At 44.6% G+C, this 24,357-nt stretch overlaps 1 long non-coding RNA gene across 1 annotated transcript in view; it reads right to left on the reverse strand.

The window, feature by feature from the left end:
• The window catches only part of LOC138248744 (uncharacterized), an 88,939-nt gene that overhangs the window by 57,699 nt on the left and 6,883 nt on the right, over positions 1-24,357 (reverse strand). The window contains exon 2 of the long non-coding RNA XR_011194638.1: positions 17,991-18,137. This is a non-coding gene — a long non-coding RNA (uncharacterized lncRNA). The remainder of the gene's footprint in view (positions 1-17,990; positions 18,138-24,357) is intronic.

The raw sequence follows: 24,357 nt of genomic DNA on the forward strand, positions 1-24,357 counted from the left end.
GGAGGAGTGGTCATTCACACCTGAAAGGGCTGGCCTGCCCTCACACAATGCAGTCTCCAACCCCCTGGTGAGTGTCTGGGGCCTGGCCTGGGCAAGGCAGGATTTCACATTCCAAAGAGACTTTACTTTGAAGTAGGCCTACTTCAAAGGAGAAATTGGGTATAAGAAGGGCACCCAAAACCACAGACTTTAGAAACACTTCTGGAACCAAGAGGAACCTCTGCCTGGTGAAGAGCTGAATAGCTGAGGAAGATGTGCTGCCCTGCCTGTGACTGTGCTTTTGTGGCGCTTTCCTGCAGTGCTGCTTCTGCCAGAGTAAGAGGGCAAAGACTGGACTTTGTGTGCCTTCCATCTTGTGAAGAAATCTCCAAGAGCTTGATTTAGAGCGTGCCTCCTGTTGTTTGAAGTCTCAGGGACAGCAAAGACTTCTCTCTGCCAGCACCAGGAGTCTCTGGAGAGACTCCTGCTCTGACAAGTGGTGCCCTATCCAGTCCCTGGGCCCTTGAAAGGAAAGCTGGTGGAAATCCAAGGAAATCAACTTCGGACGACTTCGGACCGATGCCGCTGCTGAATCCGGTGACACAGCCTGCACCCGACGCCGTGACCTTCGCTGGTACGTGACGCTCTTCGCAGGCCCGACGCCGCTGCAGCTCGCTGGAGTCCGCGACTCCGTGGAAGTCGCCGCACCACGTCGTGACCGATGCTGCTCGAAGTGCGCGGATTCAACGTTTCGCACAGACGCCGCGATCCCCGACTTCGCGCATCGGCTTGTTTTCACTCTTCACCAAAGGTACTGTACTTGGGGGTCTACGCGACTCCGTGTCCGGCGCCGCTTGTGTTGGCTTGTTGGGAACTACTCCGTCACAACGCCGTGTTAACACCTCATCGTAGCATTTTTGTTTCTAAGCGCTATTTTTGAGTTTAATCTTTAAAAATTCATAACTTGACTTGTGTATGTTGGATTTTTGTCGTTTTGGTCTTCTTTTGTTTAGATAAATATTTCGTATTTTTCTAAACTGGTGTTGTGTCATTTTGTAGTGTTTTCATTAAGTTACTGTGTGTGTCGTTACAAATACTTTACACCTAGCACTCTGAAGTTAAGCCTACTGCTCTGCCAAGCTACCAAGGGGGTAAGCAGGGGTTAGCTGAGGGTGATTCTCTCTTACCCTGACTAGAGTGAGGGTCCTTGCTTGAACAGGGGGTAACCTGACTGTCAACCAAAGACCCCATTTCTAACATTGGTGGCAGCGGTGGGATTTGGACTTGTATTTGTACTTGACATACAGTGATTAAGTGTATACTACTTTTTGAGTTCAGACCACTATGTGACCACATACTACTTGTTTTGTGATCTTTTGATTTTTTCTCTTTGGGACTGTTTTTGTTCTACTTCCATTTTTTCCCCGCTGATTCCTTGATTCACTTTCTTTGGAACTTCATTTCGGAACTTGTTTTTCTGCCTTTGGAACTTTGCACTTGTTTTTGAATCTTCATCATGTCCCATGCTGGAGATCCATCAGTTGGAGCTGACTTTGACCTTGAGAAATTGGAGAGTTATACCAAAGCTCAGTTGAAGCAGTTCTGTAAAAGTTTTGACTGTCCCATTAAGAGCTCATCCAGGAAGGAGGAGCTGCAAAAGGCGTTGAGGGCCTGGGTGTCAGCCAAGAGCACTGAAGGGCACACAGAGGATGAGGGAGATGAGGAGGATGAGGAAGAGTGTTCAGTACACAATGGTATTGTGGGTGGGCCTGTTATGTCCAGGGAGAAGGTCTCCAGGGCAGGTAGCAGTGTCTCATCCAAGGGTCTGACACCTGAGGAGTTACAGGACAGACAGGCAGAAAGGGAGTACCAATTGAAGCAGAGGAGGCTAGCCCTTGAGGAGAGGAAGTTAGCGATGGCTCACAAGCTTAGCTTGAAAGAGATGGATCATAGAAGCCAGTCCAGTAGAGATGGTGGCAGCAACCCTACAGTACAGCCCTGAGAGGAGGGTGCACAATCCAAAAGACCTTGTGAAAGATTATAAGAGGGAGGATGACATATACTTGTGGTTCAAAGGGTATGAGTCTGCTCTCCACATGAATCTGGTCCCTGAAGCTCATTGGGGGGCGGGTCTGTGGAAGCACTTTGAGGTAGAGGGGAGGGATACACTGACAGCCTTAGAGGATGCTCAGAATCTCACCTACTCTAACATGAAGGATGCCTTGCTTACAAGGTATGGTCTTACCCCTGAGAAGTACAAGGATAAGTTTAGGTCCTACAAGAAGAAGGAATCCCAAACATGATTGGAATGTGTTGATTCTTATTGCAGGTCACTGGATGGTTGGGTGAAGGGCAGTAAGGTAACTACGTATGAGGGGCTTTACAATCTGATTGCTTGGGAGCTGTGCCAATACCTGATTGACAGCAAGCTGACTGACCCCAGGAATCTTGCGCAGGAAGCGGACCGCTGGGAGAGCACCAGGGTCCAAAAGAGGTATGGGGGAGACCACGCCAAGGGTGGGCAGGGTCCCTCTCAGAAGAAAGGGGGGTGTAAGGGCAAACAGGGGGAGTTCTTTAAAGGGCCCCAAACTCTTTCCCAGGGTAAGGATTCCCAACCCCCCAGTGAAAAGAAGCCATGGTTCTCCAAAGGGAAGCCAGTGGCAGGTGGTCCCCCACGTAAGTGTTATGCATGTGACCAGGTGGGTCAAGTGAGGGGGGACCCCAAATGCCCCAAAAGTACACCGGCACCCACTGGTGCACCATCCCAGGGTTTGGCCAGTGTAGCGCTTGGGGAGGAGTTGGTTTCAGGTGGGTGGGAACCAGCTGAGATGACCCTTGTCTCATTAGGGGACAGTGAGATGGTCCAGAGAACCCTAGTGCCTGAAAACACTAAGAAGTACAGGCAGTGGGTGACCATTAATGGACAGAGGGTGTAGGCTCAGAGAGGCACAGGAGCCAGTGTGACTACAGTGAGGAGTCAGCTGGTGTCTGAAGAGCAGATTGATCCCCGGGTACTTCACCAAGTAGCTGCAGTGGACAACTCAGAGAGCCTGTGCAGAGTGGCACAGGTTCCCTTTGAATGGGGGGGGGTCTCAGGGGCCTTGAAGGTAGCTGTGAGTCCAACCATGCCTGTTGATTGTTTGCTAGGCAATGACCTGGAGGATTCCCCTTGGAAGGAGGAGGAACACAGGTCTCACTTGGAGATGTTGGGTCTGCCTGGGTGGGTATGCGTATTCACCCGGTCAATGGCAGCCCGTCAGGGTAATCAAGAGCCCCTGGAGCCTGAAACAGTGGCCCAGGGGACCGCTAAGAAGAGGAAGGGCAGGGGGCGCGGGAAACCGGCCCCAGAAGTTCCCACAGTCCGGGAGGAGGCGGAGCCTGAGGGTGACGCCCCGGAGCCTACAGGGGAACAGGTGGCTGAACTGGGGGAGGTCCCTGAGCTGTCGCAGTGGCAGCAGGAAGGCGGACCCACCAGGGAAGCATTCTGTGCAGCACAGAAGTCATGCCCTACTTTGGAGGGTTTGCGGCAGCAGGCGGCAGACCAGGTGGCTGGCAAGGATACAGGATCACACCTGATTTATTGGGAGGATGACCTCCTGTATAGCGAGCCTAAGGTTCCTGAGCCTGGGTCAGCCCGTGTGCTGGTGGTACCCCAGTGCTTCAGGGCCTTCCTACTGGGGTTGGCTCATGATGTGCCTTTAGCTGGACATTTGGGGCAGGACAAGACCTTTGAGAGGCTTGTCACCCACTTTTACTGGCCCCTAATGCGCAGGCACTCAGATGCCTGGGCCCTTGAAAGGAAAGCTGGTGGAAATCCAAGGAAATCGACTTCGGACGACTTCGGACGACGCCGCTGCTGAATCCGGTGACACCGCCTGCACCCGACGCCGTGACCTTCGCTGGAACTCGACGCTCTACGCAGGCCCAACGCCGCTGCAGCTGGCTGAAGTCCACGACTCCGTGGAAGTCGCCACACCACGTCGTGACCGACGCTGCTCAAAGTGCGCGGATTCAACGTTTCGCACAGACGCCGCGATCCTTCGAGCATCGGCTTGTTTTCACTCTTCACCAAAGGTACTGTACTTGGGGGCTACGCGACTCCTTGTCCGGCGCCGCTGGTGTCGGCTTGTTGGGAACGACTCCGTCACGACGCCGTGTTAACACCTCATCGAAGCATTTTTGTTTCTAAGCGCTATTTTTGAGTTTAATCTTTAAAAATTCATAACTTGACTTGTGTATGTTGGATTTTTGTTGTTTTGGTCTTGTTTTGTTTAGATAAATATTTCCTATTTTTCTAAACTGGTGTTGTGTCATTTCGTAGTGTTTTCATTAAGTTACTGTGTGTGTTGGTACAAATACTTTACACCTAGCACTCTGAAGTTAAGCCTACTGCTCTGCTAAGCTACCAAGGGGGTAAGCAGGGGTTAGCTGAGGGTGATTCTCTTTTACCCTGACTAGAGTGAGGGTCCTTGCTTGAACAGGGGGTAACATGACTGTCAACCAAAGACCCTATTTCTAACACTAAGTAACCTTAAAGGGGAAGGAGTTGCACTTGACGTGCGCATGCGTCTTCGTGACGTTCCGCAACAAGATCAGGAGCGAGAACTGCCTAAAATAATAGTGGAAACATATTCCAGTATCGGTCGAGATAGCCTTGGGGCTAGACCAGAAAAACCTCAATTTCAGGGTAAAATTAATAAAGACAATACTAAGCAACAACCATGAGGGTAATAACAAACGCTGGGAGAAAAAACAACAAACATCTAAAAAAGAAAGGAGAGAATCTCCACTCACGGAGACCCCACAGAATAGGTATAATCTCAGAAATAGAGAGAATATAAAAACGCCTGATAGATATCAATATACTGATATACGCCAATCTCGTTCCTTTCAGGACTCATCAGAAAAGAGAAATGAGAGAGGTGGCCGATCAGAGCGGAGAACAGAGTATGTGAAACCGAAACAGGAATCACAACACTCTTCAGAGGTTTCTGTTAAGAAGGAAGAGAAACCAGTACAACAAAAACAACAGTTTAAAAAGAAAAAAGTGGTAGCTGTCTCAGTTAGACATGCCACTCAGGAAGAGGGTTCTCTTGAAGAACAAGAACTGGGCTCTAGCACTGCTAGACAGCGCGGCAGAGGTCACAATAGTTCACTGGAGTCTTCTAGAGCATTGGAGGTGAAAGCAACTGATGACTTCATACAAGTAGAAACAGCGGATATGCGTGTCTCCGAACCCGATAGGGTGTATAGAGTAACTCTACAATTAGAAGGAGACATTGAACGCACCATACACGCAATCTTCTGGGATCGTGTAGTTAAAATATATGACATTTTGTTGGCCGCCTGATTTTGTCCGCACCTGCTCAGCTGGGGAGGAGGTTATTAGACCTTCCTTCGCGCCCCTTGTTCCAGAGGAACTTGCTGAGTCATATTCAATAGAATGGGCTCTCGCACAAGCACCTGCGTTATATAGAAATCATGTAGGGTGGGACAGGGATTCTCCATACCATGTAATTCCCATTAAAGGTGAACCTCAGCCACAACCGCAGTATCCCATAAAACATGAAGCAAGGGCACCGGTGAGAGAAATACTTACGCAATTAGAATACCAGGGGGTGATTTACTCACCGATGAATAATCCCTTATTTCCTGTAGTTAAACCGGACCATTCATACAGAATAGTCTTAGACTACAGACATTTAAACGGAAATACACGTACATATGCAATACAAAATTTGCATAGCGCTGCACTAATGAGCAATATTGTGCGAAAAAAGTATAAAACAACTTTGGATATCTCAAATGGATTCTTCTGCCAGAATATAGTGCCTGAAAGCAGAGACTTAACAAGCTTTAGCTCACTAGGCTCCCTTTGCCTCAGGGGTATAAGAACAGCCCAGGACTGCTTGCAGCTCGTGTGACTGCTATTTTACACGAGTTGGACCCTGAAGCATTGTCATCTGTGGATGATATATATCTCATGGATGACGAATAACTACAACATTTAAGACGGGTAGCCCGCATTGTTGTAGGGTTTTCCGAAGTCGGCTACAAATTTAACTTCAAAAAATCAAAAATTGCCTTCCTCAGCATCCTGTTCCTGGGATGTGAGCTGTCAAATGAAGGGAAGAGCCTAGCGCCACAATTTTTAGAAAAATGTGCACAATTGCAACCACCAAATACGATAAAAAAACTACAATCATTGTTGGGCTTTCTAAATTTTGGTAGAACATACATTCCTGATTATGCTACACGCATAAAACCTTTAAATTAATTAATACATCCTGTTTTTTCAGGCAAATACTGGACAATTGAACACACACATACTCTTCGAGAGTTACAAGCAGACATGCTAGCAGCAAACAAAACATCTACACACACGGGACAATAAGACACATTTGGTCATCAGGGTAATAGCTGGGGCCATTGGGTTTACTTATGTCACATTTAATGAAGGTGAGACAGTCCTGATTGCATACAAATCACACCTGTATTCCGCTGCTGAACAACAATTTGCACTCACAGAGAAAATACTCACTGCTGTACAGATGTCTGTTATTAAAGAAAGACCTCTTGCCCAAGGAAAATGCATTATTTTCATTTCTCCTGTTCCGGCCCTTGAGGCTGTTACAAATGCTAGTGTCCCGAACGCAAAAGCACTTCATCCAAGATGGATACAATGGGCTACGTCTCTAACAGCCACTGATGTAGACTACATTTTTGACCCAAAGTTACAAACTCAAGAATTTCTACAATATGAAGTTGAATATCCAGTTCTCGCTGACACCTTGCCAATTGATCAATATAATGTAGTCATGTACACCGATGGCTCAGCGCAACCAGCGATTGGAACTAAACATCAAGATTCTGCTGCATGTGCGGTCGTGAGTGGCTATATGGAGGGGGAGAAATTCTGTCCCCAACATACCTATACACAGACCTTAGAGGATTGTACAGCACAATTAGCTGAGCTGAAAGCCCTACTAATGGCACTAGAACATACAGATCCGACACAGTTCACACTGATTGTTTGTGATTCATATTATGGCATCCAGTCTTTTAATGAATACCTGCATTACTGGCGCTTAAATGGGTTCAGAGATTCGAAAGGCAACACCATAAAACACAGACTACTGTGGGGGAAGGTAGAAGACCTGAAAGAGACGCTACCCAAAGTCCATGTTGTGCATACACTTGGACACCAGCGTGTTGGGATACACGTTGCTGGAAACACTTTGGCTGATGAAGCCGCAAAGTCGGCAGTGGCAGTTGCCACTGTAGCTGCAGTGACTCGTTCGAGTTTCAAACCAGACACAGACATTATGGCTGCCATAAAAGGTACGGTTGATGGTACACCTTATCCTAAAGGATTTCCTGATAAATACCAATACTTGATGTGAAGTATGCTGAACGCTGAAGTTAAAATTCCAGGTGTAGGCGTACGCGACATCCCCAATAAAGATGTAAGACCACAATTGATTAAAGCAGCGCATGAGGGGGTGGCATCTGCACATGCTGGCGTGGCTAGTACAATTTCACTCTTGCAGGCCCGTTATTGGTAGCCTGGTCTCTATAAAGAGGCTAAGCAGTATGTCCTTTGTTGTGACATCTATCAACAAATTAAAGTTTCCACATCTAAGCGCCCGCCGCAGACCCCCCTCTTAATCTCAAATAGACCATTACAATGTGTGTACTTGGATCATTGCGGTCCATTAACACCTGATAGTGCATACAAATATATACTAGTCGCTGTTGATTCTTGCTCCAGATTTGTGTGGGTGTTTCCACAACGCTCGGCTGACGCTCGGACTGTTATTAAAGATTTGCGAGTCTTTGTCGGTACATATGCAGTTGCGGCATTCCATTCGGCCCAGGGCCCTGCTTTTGCCTCAAGGGCATTCAGGGACACCATGGCTTTGTTGGGGGTCCAGTTCCAGTACTCGTCTCCATTTCATCCCGAGGGAAGTTCAGTTGTGGAGCGATTAAACCGCGATTTAAAGCAATCCTTAACGGCCAGAGTCTTAGGTACGGGTCGTAGTTGGCTAACCCACTTGTGTGGAGTTCAGAGAGCCCTAAATAACCTGCCTAGAAGGTCCCTGGGGGTCATACTTCATAAGAGTGCCTGTTCGGAACACAAATGTTTGTTCCGCATCTTGATGGTCCTGGTGTGGAGGTGGCGGAAACACCTTTTGACATAAATGATTGTGTCACTGTTTTACAGGAATTACAGCAGTTCCGTTAAGATAACTCTTCTAAAAGTGCTGCCTCCACAGGAATTAAGGATGTGGCAGTAACACCTACCGGCTGGATTCCCAGAGTTGGGGATCTTGTGCGGGAAAAGGTTGCAGTGAAAAAATAATTTGGTCCTTCTTATCGAGCACCAGTCCCTGTGTTGGGGATACACGGTACCAGAACTGTTATCCTACCACCGTTGCCAGGTGCCAAAGAAAACCGCTTTGTTTGGATTGACAATGTCAAGTTACAACATGTGGACGATTCTACACAGCCGACCAAAAGGAACGTCCAGTAGCTCACGAATCCCTCTCACCACTGGAGAAGAAGTTCCGCTTCAAGTTATCTATACTAACACTGATGCCTCTCCGAGCTTGGGGAGGGTGGATGATGATGATCTCGCATTGGTTCCACTAACAGCGAGCAACTTAGAAACATTTGATCAAGTCACTATGACTACAAACGTGACAGATGGTGCTGTCTACAGTGTCCCGCCACGGCAAACACCTACTCCTCCATTGACTACGGCAACGCCTTTTGCACGAACTGCCTCTGGTTACTTTGCCGACAATTCGATGGTCTATCGGACTTGTTTGCCTCTGCAACTGCTGACCTGTCAGGTCCACGTGAGCTGATACATTGGCTTAAAAATACGTATTTTATTTTTCCATGGAATTATCTGTGGCTTTTCTTGACTGTCCTAGCATTTTTTCTTTGGATTGGGTTTGTCATTACCTTTTTTCTGTTAATACATGGTCATTTCCTTCCCGAGAGATCAGTGGTTGAACAGGTGGAGGAGGTATTGAAACCACATTTTTCATCACATAAGGTTCGAAGAGGCTTGTCCTTTGTGAACATTTCTGCAGTACCAATTCCAGATGGGATTGTGTGGGATAAAGTAATGTTTGATATACACGGTCCCACTGAAATAATTCAAATACCGTATGTGTTAAAGTTATCCATGAATGATATAGTTATACCAGGCATTGTATTTGATGATTGGGATGTGAAAACAGTTGATTCGATGATGACAGACCTGCAATATTATACTGTCTATGAAAATGAGGATGTTTACCAGTTTAAGGACAATTATGGTGACATGTTTTGCTATAATTATTATGGGCACCACTTCATACATAAAGCGAGCAGTCCAAAAACGATATTTGATTATACACAATAGGAACATTGCCAAACTCCCCCGCAAGGGAGTTCAAAAACGTATTTTGAAAAATTTGCGTATTTTTCTGGGCATCATCAAAAAAATGCTGAGTCATATTATTTTAAGATAACTCCGACTAGGGATAAACAAATGTTGTTGACCAACACAAAATGTATATATTCTGACTCCTTTGTTTCCCGGTTATCAATTGGAGGTTATGAAGATTGGTCAAAAAATGTTGATTTGAAAAGTGTTTGGGGAACAAAAAATTGGCAAATCAAGAGTAGAGAAACATTGTTTAGAGCATGTCTCATGCCCGTTCAAATGATTTTTTAGAATGAAACAGTACAACAGACCAGTTGCTTAGGCTTAGCTACAATTAGAGAATTAAACAGGCCCAGTATACCTGCCCCTGCAAAATTTAATAACTGACAAAAGTACACAAATGCAACTTTTAGTGAGCTTAATGAGTGGGTTCAGAATGGTACATTTACTACTTCACTGTCACGTCCAGGAAGGTGGTTATTGTGGCCAATAGATACCAATGGGTGTCATCAACGTTTTGTCACCTCCTCGGGGGGTTTCCGAATGAGTAGGTCAGACCCTCGCTATATATCACCAGAACACGCTGAAATAATTACAACATATAGGGCCTGATTCTAACTTTGGAGGACAGTGTTAAACCGTCCCAAAAGTGGCGGATATACCACCTACCGTATTACGAGTTCCATAGGATATAATGGACTCGTAATACGGTAGGTGGTATATCCGCCACTTTTGGGACGGTTTAACACTGTCCTCCAAAGTTAGAATCAGGCCCATAGTGTAGGAAAATTGTGCCAACAGTGGCTAAAATCATCCTCACTAGATGGGGTTAAGACACATCTCAGTCTCCTGTCTAACAACACTGACTTACAAGATTTTTTGTCAGGACCAAAGATACCACGTAGGAAGCGTTTCTTGTATGAGGTATACAGTGAAATATGGAAACTTTCCCAACAAGAGGCTGCAGCCCGGTTAAGGCAGATCGATCAGGAAAATTTGAAAAAGGCATTAGCTGTTGTGGATAATGGAATTCACACCTTGTCCGACCGGATATATACAATTAACAACATTATTTCTTCTGCCATAGACATTATACGATCTGAAATGTCTTCTTTATATCATGGACAGAGTCAGACCAGGTCCATCATGCAGTTGGGTTGGATGCTTCAGACATTGAAAGCAGGTCGCGTTCCGTGGCAGCACATCAGTGCCAGGGATATATTTTTTCCTTTAATTTAACGCGACACCAACAACTAATGGCTAAGAAGGAGGCAACTTATGTCATGCTCAACATTGAAAAGATAGAAAGATTGCCTTTTACCGTGGCTGAGATTCCCTCAGCAGAGTGGTTGATACACGGGGTCATTAATCTGCCTATTTCTACATTACAATTCACTTCTTGTTTGAAACATGTTCCGGTAGGCAGATATGAAAAGTTGGGAGATAGTTACATCCATGAGGTGTGGGAGCTTCCCTTCTCGTACAAATGCCTCAATGGCATGAAAGAGGTCTTTCTTAGTGGCAGTGAATGTGAGACTTCAGTCAGCCATTCGATGATTTGTAAGCAGCTGTCCTTGCATGGGGCGTGTAATGCTTCGGTTGTGAACTTGGCTTGCTATCTGAAGGGAGTTCCAGTTGCCTTGATTAAATGCACGTTCCAGGTGCTTTCAAACGACAGCTATGTCCTCCTCAATAGTGAAGACTGTTGTGGCATGCGGGCTGGAATAGTTTACGTTGTTTCGGTCACTAAGGTCGTTACATGCTGCGGGAACGTGTTGTTTCCCCCCACTAAAATTAGGGAGGTAGCAGATATTTGGCCTCACATTGCTACTTCCAAGGTGAATTTTGACAAGTTAAGTAGACTAAAGGCTTTATTGTTTCAGAAGCATGTGGCCCTTACATCTGCACACGAGATCTACGCACTTCAGGTGGCAAGGTCATCGGCGGAAATACAGTCCCTGTTAAATACAAACTTTCAGAGACACTTTGGTGAACTCGTGGGACGTGTATTTAATGCGTCCAGCACGGCTGGATTAGCAAATTTTTTCAAAGCTGTTGGTATTGGTTTTGTTCACACCTTTTCCTCCATATTCGGTTTGATACCTTCGGCTATTCATTCAATTTTCGGAAGCATTTTTGGGGGATTTCCGATAACTTTGGCTTTATTAGCCGGCATTTTGCTGTTGCTGTTGTTTTTCCGCAATGGCTGTCCCGCCGCAACAAGGAGGAATGAGGGCGCTCCCATCAGCGCAGGTGTGTCGTGAACACATGATGCAGCACTTTGGAGCAACACTCCTGGAATATTTGGAGTGTGACTGGTCTCTGTCATTCAGACTGGTTTTGGATTGTGTGCAGCCCGTGTTTTGGTGCCGTTGGTGCTCTTTTGAACATGCACTGGATGTTTGTCTCTCACAGCAACGCCCCTCAGTGCTTGATGCTGATCTGTTGATGTTCTTGATGAGGTGGCTGCGTTTGCTCAGAGAAGCTGATTACGAGCTACCCTTCCTGGAGGAAGTTGATATTGACTCGTTCATATGCACTGCACGGGATGCCGCCTTGGTTGACACTGGGGCTCTGGAACACACCTGCTCCTTGGAAGTTTTTGGTGTGGACTTACCGGTTCTGTCATCTGCCGAGGTGGAGAATCTCCTGCTTTCCATGACTAATGCTTGATTTGGAACTATCCTAAATTGACATTTTTCTTTGAATTCGGCATTGGGCCGCATGCTCACTTTAAAATTGCAAAATAGTATGCTTGTGTGTCCTCTTAACTTGTTAAAGTTGAATAGGGTTTCAAATATATTTTAGCTTAGGGCATTTTTATATTCGGCTTAACCCACTTTCTACCGACAAGGGAAGGGTGTAGTGTAGCCATTTTTAATATAGCTTCATGCACGTTAGTTTAACATACTAGGCCACAGTGCACTTTGCCCTAGATACATTTTATTCAGCCTCACACTGTTATTTTACAATAACCAGTTTTACAGTCTTGTTTTTATTTCCTTCTATCACACTGTTTAGCTTAGTTCAGCACTGTGTTCTCAAATAATGCATTCTGGATCGCCCTGTGCTTCAGTCAAGGCTACAGTCTGGTACATTGCCGGTAAACGTGATAGAAAGTTTAGTCTCCAGTATTCGTAGAAAATACACATCCTTATGTAAGGACATTTTCTTAGAACATCTGCGTGTTAGTTATAAAAACACTTCCTAGTCCTAGTATACAGGGAGTGCAGAATTATTAGGCAAGTTGTATTTTTGAGGATTAATTTTATTATTGAACAACAACCATGTTCTCAATGAACCCAAAAAACTCATTAATATCAAAGCTGAATATTTTTGGAAGTAGTTTTTAGTTTGTTTTTAGTTTTAGCTATGTTAGGGGGATATCTGTGTGTGCAGGTGACTATTACTGTGCATAATTATTAGGCAACTTAACAAAAAAAAATATATACCCATTTCAATTATTTATTATTACCAGTGAAACCAATATAACATCTCAACATTCACAAATATACATTTCTGACATTCAAAAACAAAACAAAAACAAATCAGTGACCAATATAGCCACCTTTCTTTGCAAGGACACTCAAAAGCCTGCCATCCATGGATTCTGTCAGTGTTTTGATCTGTTCACCATCAACATTGCGTGCAGCAGCAACCACAGCCTCCCAGACACTGTTCAGAGAGGTGTACTGTTTTCCCTCCTTGTAAATCTCACATTTGATGATGGACCACAGGTTCTCAATGGGGTTCAGATCAGGTGAACAAGGAGGCCATGTCATTAGATTTCCTTCTTTTATACCCTTTCTTGCCAGCCACGCTGTGGAGTACTTGGACGCGTGTGATGGAGCATTGTCCTGCATGAAAACCATGTTTTTCTTGAAGGATGCAGACTTCTTCCTGTACCACTGCTTGAAGAAGGTGTCTTCCAGGAACTGGCAGTAGGACTGGGAGTTGAGCTTGACTCCATCCTCAACCCGAAAAGGCCCCACAAGCTCATCTTTGATGATACCAGCCCAAACCAGTACTCCACCTCCACCTTGCTGGCGTCTGAGTCGGACTGGAGCTCTCTGCCCTTTACCAATCCAGCCACGGGCCCATCCATCTGGCCCATCAAGACTCACTCTCATTTCATCAGTCCATAAAACCTTAGAAAAATCAGTCTTGAGATATTTCTTGGCCCAGTCTTGACGTTTCAGCTTGTGTGTCTTGTTCAGTGGTGGTCGTCTTTCAGCCTTTCTTACCTTGGCCATGTCTCTGAGTATTGCACACCTTGTGCTTTTTGGCACTCCCGTGATGTTGCAGCTCTGAAATATGGCCAAACTGGTGGCAAGTGGCATAGTGGCAGCTGCACGCTTGACTTTTCTCAGTTCATGGGCAGTTATTTTGCGCCTTGGTTTTTCCACACGCTTCTTGCGACCCTGTTGACTATTTTGAATGAAACGCTTGATTGTTCGATGATCACGCTTCAGAAGCTTTGCAATTTTAAGAGTGCTGCATCCCTCTGCAAGATATCTCACTATTTTTGACTTTTCTGAGCCTGTCAAGTCCTTCTTTTGACCCATTTTGCCAAAGGAAAGGAAGTTGCCTAATAATTATGCACACCTGATATAGGGTGTTGATGTCATTAGACCACACCCCTTCTCATTACAGAGATGCACATCACCTAATATGCTTAATTGGTAGTAGCCTTTCGAGCCTATACAGCTTGGAGTAAGACAACATGCATAAAGAGGATGATGTGGTCAAAATACTCATTTGCCTAATAATTCTGCACTCCCTGTAGGTCAGAGGGAGATTCCGGCCAGGAACCTACAACTATATGCTGACTTCCCCGTTGCGGATGCTGATGCAGATTACAGGCCTTTGCTCAGGTATGAGGGTTGATGTCCTCCCGGGGAAACCTGAAAGGCAAGCTTAGAGCTTCACATGCTGAGCTCGAACTATAACTTAGAGAGAACATAATTTAGCAGCACTATGATAGCTTTATTCTTGTGTTTCACTCTCATCGTTACTATTTTAATCCTACTGTGTTGTGTACTTCTGGTTATTCCAGCTCACGCTTTGCTATCTAAAATGCAGTCGTTTTATGAAACCAATCTTTAAAACCTAAACTGCCTTTGTCATTTATATATGAGACCGCACTGTGTATGAGAGAACCTGTTGTGACCTGAGTGACCACGACTTCCCTGGGAAGTGCTAAGATGTCATGCGCTTGGCTGCCCAATTGTCTCTCCCATTTGGGAGAGATGAGGCACTGCTAGTTAGTCAGAGCAAAACCCGGATTTAGAGTGCCAAGGGTCCTTCACCGTGGGTCAGACTTAGTCCCCCACACTGCGAACGATCTTGGCGCTCAAAATCCAGTAGTCTCATTAGGATAATGAGAGCCTACGCAACAAATTCAAGGGCTCATGATGACCGGCTTCCATATTATTTTTTTCTATGATGCTTGTGGTAGACAGAGGTATCAATATAAATCCAGCATTTCAGATGGTTCTGCATCAGCAAATTTATAGTGCTAGTAGTAACCGCCTAAATTGTTACTTCAATTATTTCTGGGAGGCATAGTTTACACTATGAAGTCATCTGAATTGCAGTGCAGTGTTGATTGTTGAATTGCCTGGGGTGCAGTGCAGCAAGACAGGTGTTATATGATTGATTTGTGTCTCTAGCTCGTTATGGCAGGTTAGTGCTACCAGGATGCAGCACAGAGTGATTAGTAAGCATGCTTGGAATGGTCTGTAGTGTGGTGACTTAGGGACATATTTATGAAAAGTGGTGCTGCACCCGGTGCAGTGCCACTTTTCATGCACCCCTTAGCGGCCTCCTAACGCCATCATGTGTGCGCCGTATTTAAAATACGGCGCACCATGGCGGTAGTTAGGATGACTGGTGTCATAATTTTTTATGCTAGTCCAGTGCTTTGCAGGATTAGCGTAAATAATTTTGAAGCTAATCTTGCAAAGCACAAAGAAATCAATGGGAGCCCCTATGCCGATAGAAATGGTGTAAAGGAATCTCATAGATTCCTTTGCGACATTTTCTACGCCCCCCAGTCCCGAAACACCCCCCTTGCATACATTATGCCTGGCACAGGAATAATGTGGTGCAAGGGCTTACAAAGTGGCGCAATGCATTGTGCCACTTTGTAAATATGGCGCAGGGAAAATGTCACTTTAGTTCTGCCTTAGCATTAAAAAAATGACGCTATGGTGGTGCAAAACTGGCGCTAGGGGCTCTTAAATATGTCCCTTAGTTTCCCAACTATCCAGTGCAGTAAGCTGTTTTATCAGCGTTATGATTCAGAGCTCTCTACTGCAGTATTGTCTCTGATTACAGTGCAGTAGAGTGGATTAATGCTAGTATGATGCAGCAGTGTGATGGGTTACTGTTCCTATAATACAGTGTAGTGTGCTTGGGCACGGTCACCATTGTGCAATGAGGTTGATTACTTGCACAGGGAGGCTGTGAAATGTTATGGGTGAGTGTACCAAGGAGGCAGTGTAGAATGCCAGGAGTCTGCTTAGTAGTGAGGATGGTTAGTGTCCTAGGATGCAGCGTAAGGCTTTGTATTAGCATCCCTACGGTGTTCACTTGTGAGTCTCTGTTCCTATAATTTTGTGCATTTTCCCTATTGTACGCAGCAGTGTGGTGGATTAGTGGTAATAGGATGCGGTGTTGTGAGCTGCTGCCTCGAAGGTACAACAAAGTGCCTTTGTGATGCAATGCATTGTTATTGGTTATTATTGCCAGGGTGTAGTATGGTTGTTGAGTGCCCCAGGATGTTGAATAACAAGGTGTTTTCGTGTCTTTGGCATTTGGTGCAGTGTTGTTTGTTTCCCTCTGATACAGGGCATTGTGCTATGTTGGTGTCCTATTGGGCAATGGGGTATACTAGGATAGTGTCTAAGGAATATGGTACAGAGTGGTGGACTGGTGTCCCTATAATGTTTTCACTATGGTGGTTAGTGTCGCTAACAGCCAGTGTATCGTGAGCTAGCGTCACGGGTTCTTCAACGTTAACACTCATTTCTCCTCTCTTTACATACCCACCCTCTATTGATATTGACAACCGTGCCTCCTGGTATGCAGATACTACAAAGCTGTAGAAGTGGAAGGTATCCTCTAGTTCTCCTACTCTACCTCTTCTAACATGCTATTAGTCCTGCCAGCCCCAGAAAGAGGTATCACCCATAAAAGAATCCCATACTGCTCTTGTGATACCACCCACCACCTCCACACTAGCCCATTGCCCATGATAGTATAGGTGACATGTCCGAATCTTGTAGCCTTCTGACTCCCTGACTGAGATTTATGATTCATGCTCCATCATCAACATGTACCCTGAAAGAGGTCGCATGAAAAAGGGAGTGTGGTTTTCTTGTGCTGTGTTCCTCATTTCATTGCTCTTGTTCACACTTTTTCTCTGATATGCTGCCAATGGCATTTGGGAAGCCACCAATAATATAAAAAGATCTGTGTGTTTTCTGTATCTGTTGTGAAGTCTGTGGAGTTGATGAGGCATGCCACACGATGATTAAGTGCCACCGTGACGAACCATAGTGCCTTGATGAACGATGCTTAAATATGTCATTCCCCCTATCCCCTATGGAGACACAGACAATTTAGTATAAAAACTTCTGTGGCCCTGGCTGAAAAATCTAATGATCTAAAAACTTTATTTGCTAATTAGAAACATCTGTGGGTCAGCCATATGTCTTGCTGCTGGACAAACCTGTAATTCACAATTTTGGCAAGTATAGCTTTGCTAAAGCGGACTCAAGATGTCTTGTTGTTTATTTATTGTTTCTAGTAATCTTTTGGTGTGAGAAATATTTGACCTTCCCATTACTACCCAGTACTATAAATGCATTTTTACATTTTAGGTATGTAACTTTGCAATCAATGTACAAAGGGCCTGTTTTAGACTTTGGCGGACAGATTGTTCCATCACAAATGTGATGCATGGCCCTTCTGCCTTATTACTAATGCATCATATTCTACAGGACTTGTAATAAGGTGGAAGGGATATTCATCACTTTTGTGAATCCCAAAGTTCCTTATCAATAAAAGAGATATGCCTGTTACTTCCTTTGGCACAGTTTCATAATATTATATGAAAGAGATCTTTTAGACCAAGCAGCAGCCAATGTGCAAATGTTAAAATGTGTAAATTTCAAGGAGCTCACAGTGATGACCTAAATAGCATATTTGACTGAACTGGTATAAAATATGGATGTGATATTTTACACAATGCATATTTTTGGAAGGTGTGATCTCATAAGCACAAGAACAATACTCACTTCTTTTAGTCTGGACTTTACATTCATTTCAAACACCACTTCACCTTATTTCACTTACTATTAGACAATCAGGAGAGCATTTGTTGTCTCATGTTACTCATGATTCTTTTAAGGGTGCCCAGTACCACAATGAGAAGACAGGTTGGCTTCTGGGGGAGATGAAGAGATTATTGCCATCCTCACTCGTTATCCCAGCTGACACACCACTTGGGAGTAGAATGACCCATTTCCTTTCAGACAAACAAACACAAATAATTTATATTCATTACCTTCACTTGGGAGAGGATGAAAGCACCATATAGTCTCAGGAATGCTTGAGTCAAAGCAGCATCCTTTGCTTCTGCACTCTGTGGCAGGGATACCACCATGGCCACATTCCGTCCTCTTATTTACTGGTATTAGACATAGATCATTATCTGAAAAAAAAGGAAAATGTTCATTGTCTATCTAACTTTTTCAGTGGTGGAGGTTAAGAACAGCACCCCTTCCCTACCCCCTCTCTACAGGTAAGATACTACCATCTGGCACATTCCAAGGAGCCCGTACATTCCACCAGCCATATATGCATATTTTAATTTTACTCTAATGAAAGATTCATGCACCACCTGCTCAATATCATTGACCATAAAACCCTAATTCACAAGCTGGTTAACACATATGGGGTGTGCCAACCATGTACTGCACTAGTTGTCTTGTTGTCATCCCATAAGGTAACACCTCATACAAATGAGTGCGCCAAAATTCCAAATGCTATTGGTTAACATGTGAATTGCCTCAAGTATCTGTCCTCTCCCCTATTATCTTTAGTGAGCACATTCAGTGTTTCAAAGTCCTCTTCACCAACCACGCCATCTCGATTTATTGCTACAACATTGATACACACTGCATCTGAAAGTCTCCACAGTCAAGGACATTTATCAGCTCAAATGTTGCATCACTTACAACCAAGCCTGGGTGTTCAGAGCCATCCTGAGAGTGAACTCAACAAAGATGAATTCTTTCCTATCACCAACAATTTCAAACAAGTCTAAATCTAGAAATTGGCATCAGTCATGAAGTCTGAAAGTTTCTCACTCAACTTTTCTCGAGGGCAAAATTGCTCAGATTCATTATCAATAATGACGTCTCCCTCAAAACCTATTTCACCAAGAAAATGAGATTGCCAAATATTAGTCCATAGAATCAAGTTTCACTTTTCAGACTGCAGAGCAACTATCCAAGTTTTTATTTTATCTTATCTGGGTGTCAACAGCCTATTACTTACCAGCATACCTTACGCCTCTCAGGCTCTTCGGCTAACGAGTGCTTCATCAAATGATCAAATATGTATAACTGCATTAATTCAACCCTATTGGCCTGCGATGTTTGTTCCTTCTACTTTACATGATTTTCATGACCTTCTGCATGTAATGGAAGGCAATACTACACTAGGCATATTTATCACCCTAGTAGTTAATTGTAGACAAGGACCCACATCATAAGACCTGAAACTAAGAAGTAGAAAAATGAAAGTTTGATAAAATGACTTGCTTTAATTTATGCATTCAAGACGTTGTACAACACCACTCCAAAGGAGGCAAACATGCATCTCTTCAAAAAGCATGCTGTCTTGCACAGAGAAGACACCTCCTTAATCCTTCTGCCTCAGGATCCATCAACATGACAACATGCACAGTCCTTCTTTCCCTCTTGTCCTTATGTACAGTGCCATAGCATGGCCTGCGCCAACTCAGTTCTAGTGGGTCCATCAAAGGTGCGAGGCTCAAACTCCTTAGGTCTCCTGAACAAGGTAGAACTTGACTGCATACCTGCTAAAGCACAGCCTCTGTCATGCCCCGCTCTGCAGATGCTGTTTTTCCCCATTGTTTCACTCTTTTCTAAGAGCTAAGGGAGCTGTCAACCAGCACAGACCAGATGTGGATTGGAGATAGGCTGTAAGGCACAGATGGAAGTAAGTGCAGGGAAATGCCTACTATCTAAAAGTGGCATTTGTGAAATAGTAATGTAAAATCCAACTTCACCAGTAAGTAGGATTTCTTACTACCATTCCAACCGTACCAAAAATGACAAGTCTGCTCCCCTCAGATCAGAATGTACCACTTAAAAGTATATAAGGGAATTTCCATTGCTGGTCTATGAGAGAAGCAGACTTCACAGTACTGAAAAACAACTGTGGGAGATTTTCACTACTAGGACATGTAAAACGTAAAAGTACATATCCTGCCTTTTACGTACACAGCACCCTGCCCTATGGGTTACCTAGGGCCTACCTTAGGAGAGATTTATGTAAGAAAAGAAGAATTTAAGGCATGGCAAGTCGTTTTAAATGCCAATTCAAAGAGGCAGTGAAACTGCACACACAAGCCTAGCAATGGCAGACATGAGACATGGTTGGGGGCTACTTATGTTGGTGGCAAAATCCTTGCTGCAGGCCCACTAGTAGAATTTAATTTACAGGCCCTAGACACATCTAGAACTCTTTACTAGGGACTTATAGGTACATTAAATATGCTTATTGGGTATGAGCCAATGTTACCATGTTTTAGAGAGAGAGCACATGCATGTTAGCACTGGTTAGCAGTGGTAAAGTACACATAGGGGGTTATTACAACTTTGGAGGAGGTGTTAATCCGTCCCAAAAGTGACGGTAAAGTGACGGATATACCACCAGCCGTATTACAAGTCCATTATATACTATGGAACTCGTAATACGGCTGGTGGTATATCCATCACATTTGGGACGGATTAACACCTCCTCCAAAGTTGTAATAACCCCCATAGTCCTAAAGCCAACAAAAACAAGGTCAGAAAAAGAGGATGAGGAAGGCAAAAAGTTTGTGGTGATCCTTCAGAGAGGGCCAATTTTCAACACACCCCCTGCTTCTAGCCTAAAGCCAGGATAGACTTATCAGTACCTTGATGGACTTCCCTGCTTAGGGCGATAGAACTTGGACAAAGACCCTCTGTCTATACTCTCTTGGCCACTGAACTGATGTACCCTTCTCCTCATCTGTGGACCCAATCTGTGAAGCTCCTAACCTTAATTTGCTCACAGATGCATCCCTGTAGGCAGACTGTACCACTATGGCCAACAGACTGATTTGGCCCATTCTACTCTTTGTGTCTGACTTCTATGCCCACCCCAGGAACAATTATGTCCACAGGGACAGCAGCCAACAGAGGCCACTGACAACTATCAATGTCAAGAGCCAGGCCCCAGGCCATCCACTCCTAAGTGGAGGTCCTAAGCGGGGCCAATGGTTATGTTTCTCCACTGGCCTTGGTGCTGGCAGGGAGTTCCCTAGAGGCTCCTGGGGTTTCCCAGACCTCTGAGGCATCTCAGAGTCGGGGGCAGTAGCTCCATGGGTTTTGCACCCTACCTCCACTCTTCTCCTGTCAGTTCAGGTGTGGTATCCTGACATTGGTCAATCAAACCAGGGTCTGTACCCTGAGGCTGAACAGAGGACAGGGGTGAGTCCTCCCTCACCTTTCCCCTACATCCGGGCTCCCGTACCCTTCTCTGGGTAGTGGTACTTCTAGAGAACTAAAATGTTAGGGTGCCTTTAGGGGTCACCCCTCCCAGTTCTCATGCCACCAGGGGTAACTCATTCCCCAGAATGCAGTCTTTGGGTACCTGGGGACTAACTATGACCCTCCTCTGGGTCATCTTCCCACCCCACTCCAGGAATACCAGGTCCAAAAGGTGGAAATAATCCTCCTCATGGGCTGGAGTCACCCTACACATCTGGACGGTATACTGCTCTGGGGAAACTAGTCTCTCCACCATCATGGTATGACTAGCCCCGGTGTCCCGCAGAGCAGTGACTGGGACCCCATTAACTCCCACCTGGCGAAAGTGATGACTCATACCCTCAGGTGCCACCAGCTCACCCTCTGAGTCTATCTCTCAACTGAGGGAGATTATGGCATGGTCTATGACCTGCCCCTGGGAACTACTTCCCCTAAGGTCACATTGGCCACCCCTGTAGAGGTCCCACCAGTGGGCGGCTTCTTAAGACAGACAGAATCCTCCTGCTTGTGTCCTTGCACTCAAAGCAGCGGGGTTGGAAATGGGGCACCCTGGGACACCACCCACCAGGAACCAACACCCTGTTTTTTTTTAGATGGGGCTTGTCTGGGTCATCTTTATCCTCCTCCTCACTCTGCTTAGATTTCCCTTTTCTTACATATATGTCACTCCTAAGGTAGGCCCTAGGTAACCCATAGATAAGGGTGATATGTAGGTAAAAGGCAGGACATGTACTTAGAAGTTTTACATGTCCTGGCAGTGAAAAACGCCCAAAGTTATCTTTCACTAGTGTGAAGTCTGCTCCTCTCATAGGCCAGCATTTGAAATTCCCCAAAATACTTTTAAGTGGTAAATTCTGATTTAAGGGGAGTAGACTTGTCATTTTGGTATGGCCAGAATTGTAGTAAGAAATCCTACTTACTGGTGAAGTTGGATTTTACTTTACTATTTCAGAAATGCCACTTTTTAGAAAGTAGGCATTTCCCTACATTTACTGCCATCTGTGCCTTAAAGTCTGTCTCAAATCCACGCCTGGTCTGTGCTGGTTGATTTATGGTTTATGAATTACTTTATAGAGCATGTGAATACCTAATATGTGCCTTGGTGCTAAGAATCCATAAAATACAAGCAAACTAAAAACAAAGGGAACAGGCAAGGAATACACTGATGTTAGATTATGTTGGAAACAGCCATGATTTCAGTGCTTTATGAAAAGTGAAAAAATTGGTTTGCAGTTTAAGATGTTAAGGCAGTCTTTTCCACTGCAGAACTATACCCCAGTATACAAAACTACACCCTCCCACCCAGGAAGTTGTACCCTTGGGACGGCGATCAGTGCCGATGAGCCTGATCTAAGATGTCTGTTGGGTTCATACCACCTTAATTTTTGAAGCAAAACCTGGGGCCTTAGTGCTATATAAGGTATTATGGGCAATGCACAAAGCTTTGAAAGTCACTCTTTCCTTCACAGTGAGCCAGTGAAGTTCCTTTAGAGCACTTGATGCTGATAAATATTTTGGAAGATTTTTCAGGATCCATGCAGCAGCATTTTGCAGCATCTGCAGTTTCTTAAGAAACAATTGCTACAAGCCCATAGACAGGGCATTAGATTAATCTAGCCTAAAAAGAATAAGGGTGACGATCACTGCCTTCTGTAACTGGTAAGGAATGAATGGGAGTACTTTCCTTATTGATCTAAGAAGCAAAAAACAAGTCAACACCACTTTACTTGCCTGATCTACAAAGGAAAGGTTGGCATTTAAAATGACACCCAGACTTTTTACTTTGGTTGCAGGTGTAGGCAGGACTCCTAAGGAAACTGGCCACCAGAAATGACCCCAAAGAGTAGTGTCCTTACCAAAAGTGAGAACTTTGGTCTTATCTGAATTTAATTTTAAACAATTGGGAGTCATCCATGTTTTGATAGCTTTCATGCAGCTACTAAACCTGGCAGCCACTTCGTCCACATTACTGGAAACAAACCCCTATCTGGGTATCATCGGAATATGCGATAGTGGCGAAATCATAAGAATGGATCAGCTTAGCCAGGGGAGGAACTTATATATTAAATAGCATAGCCCTTAAGGATGACCCCTGGGGAACTCCACATGGAAGGGAGAACAAATTTGAGCAGAAATTCCCCAACACCACTGTCTGTTCTCTGTTACTCAAAAAAGCAGCAATAAGATCAGAATCTACTCCCTGGAACCCAAATACTGACAGTTGTGCAACAGAACTGAATGACTCAAGTATCAAAAGCAGCGGAGAGATCTAAAAGAACCACTGCAGCTCTTCCACCTTTATCTTTGATCTGTCTGATCTCCTCCTCTACTGCAATTAATGATGTCTCAGTACTGAAGCCTGATCTGAAGCCAAACTGTGCCTTATCCAGCAGAGCATTAGTCTCTAGCCATTGGGATGGGTACCAATTCAGATGTTTTTCCAGAGGTATAGCCAGGAATGTAAGGTGCGAGATTGGTCTATAATTTTTCTCTGCATTTGCATCTAAGGTAGATTTTTTTTTAGCAAAGGCAGAATGGAGATCCTTTCCACTCAGTTGGAAAGTCTCTGAGGAAATAATAACATTCAGTAATGTTGTTAGTATTGGAGATAAGCTCCCTGCCACTCCAGGTACTATCTTTGGTGGGCATGGCTTCGAGGGTGCTCCTGATTTTATTTGAGCAATAAGTTCCATGGTCATATCGACCGTCAATAACGGAAAATTAGCAAAAATTTATTTGCATCCTGACGTATTGCTAACTGTTTGTAGAGGAGAAGCAGAGCAAGAAAACTCTCTGTAAACCAATTCTATGTTAGATTTGAAGAAGACAACCAACTTGTCACAAAATTCATGACTCAAAGGGTTACTCGATGAGGAGGCTGTTGCGATTTTAGTTTTTTCTTTGATGATAAGGCATTCATATTCTCCAATATTTTCTCTATACCTGTTTCTCTTTAAGTCGCTATAGTCTATCTGCCACAGCCTTTCAAGTCTACGACACTGCTGTCTCATGTTGAGAAGTAGTGGCAAGAACCAGGGCCCAGGGGCGCTGCCTATGAGACTTAACAATTTTTAGTGGAGCATGTTTCAAGAGTTATGAGTTCAT

The sequence above is a fragment of the Pleurodeles waltl genome, chromosome 8 (genome assembly GCF_031143425.1).
Source record: "Pleurodeles waltl isolate 20211129_DDA chromosome 8, aPleWal1.hap1.20221129, whole genome shotgun sequence".
In the NCBI taxonomy this organism is placed as follows: domain Eukaryota; kingdom Metazoa; phylum Chordata; class Amphibia; order Caudata; family Salamandridae; genus Pleurodeles; species Pleurodeles waltl.